Raw genomic sequence first — 1,137 nt, forward strand, 5'->3', positions numbered from 1 at the left:
AATTCAAGAAGGAAAAACAAATGGGGTAATAGGGAAAATTAAACTGGATATTTACAAATAAGTTGTAAAAGAGAAAAATTAAGAGAAACGAAAAAGTGGGACATGTCAATGTGTATGCAAGTCTATTATGCAAAAAAATCTATAAATTAAATTGGCTAACGGATATATTTGAAAAATAAATAGTAAAAGCGCGAGGCAAAACAGAATGTATATAAAATTCAAACACACATATCTAGCATATATAAATATCATGTTCTCTAGTATTCTGTTCTCTACATTCTCTTTTATCTCACTGAGCATAATGCTTAGCAGCATTTTGTCCGTCTTCATGTTCTGAGTTCAAACACTGCTGAGATCAACTTTGTTTTTCATTCTTTCGGGGTCATTAAAATGAGTACCAATTGAACACTAGGGCCAATATAATTGACTTACACCCTTCCTCAAACTTGCTGTGTCAAAATTTGAAACCATGATATTATTATTATTATTATTATTATTATTGAGTGGGAGAGCAGTGTATACCATCAAAGTGACAATGGGGTACCGTTATACGAAGCCCAATATACCCAACATGACTGTCTGATAAGGGTACACCAGGCACATGCATCACAACCTCATATGCAACATGGTGATCTCATATCAAGATAAACAGTGCATGACCTTTCAGGTACGACCCAGTTAGAATTTTCTTCAGGTTGAATAGCCCATCCTGCTCAAAAGATCCCAGAATGAGGGTTGTTTACAGATGTTGAACAAAACACTCATGCTTCCAGAGGTGAACTATTCAAACCCCAAATAATTCCTCTCAACACATGGCTATGACACTGCCCCACTACTTCTGCCCATGATCAGAGATGCACATATCGTCAGCCACTAAGGGATATGCTCAACTGGTTACGGTCAAACAACTGATAAGCAAATCTGTGGTATTGAGCAGAATATTTGCTGTAGCCCATCTTTCATACCAAGACATCATCATCATTATTATTATTATTATTATTAATTAGTACTATTAAGGCAGCAAGCTGGCAGAACCGTTAGTATACTGGTCGAAATGCTTAGTGGTACTTTGCCTGTCACTACATTCAGAGTTCGAATTCCGCTGCCGTCAACTTTTCCTTTCATCCTTCCGTGGTC

The sequence above is a fragment of the Octopus bimaculoides genome, chromosome 6, assembly GCF_046866305.1.
Source record: "Octopus bimaculoides isolate indiv1 chromosome 6, ASM4686630v1, whole genome shotgun sequence".
NCBI lineage: Eukaryota > Metazoa > Mollusca > Cephalopoda > Octopoda > Octopodidae > Octopus > Octopus bimaculoides.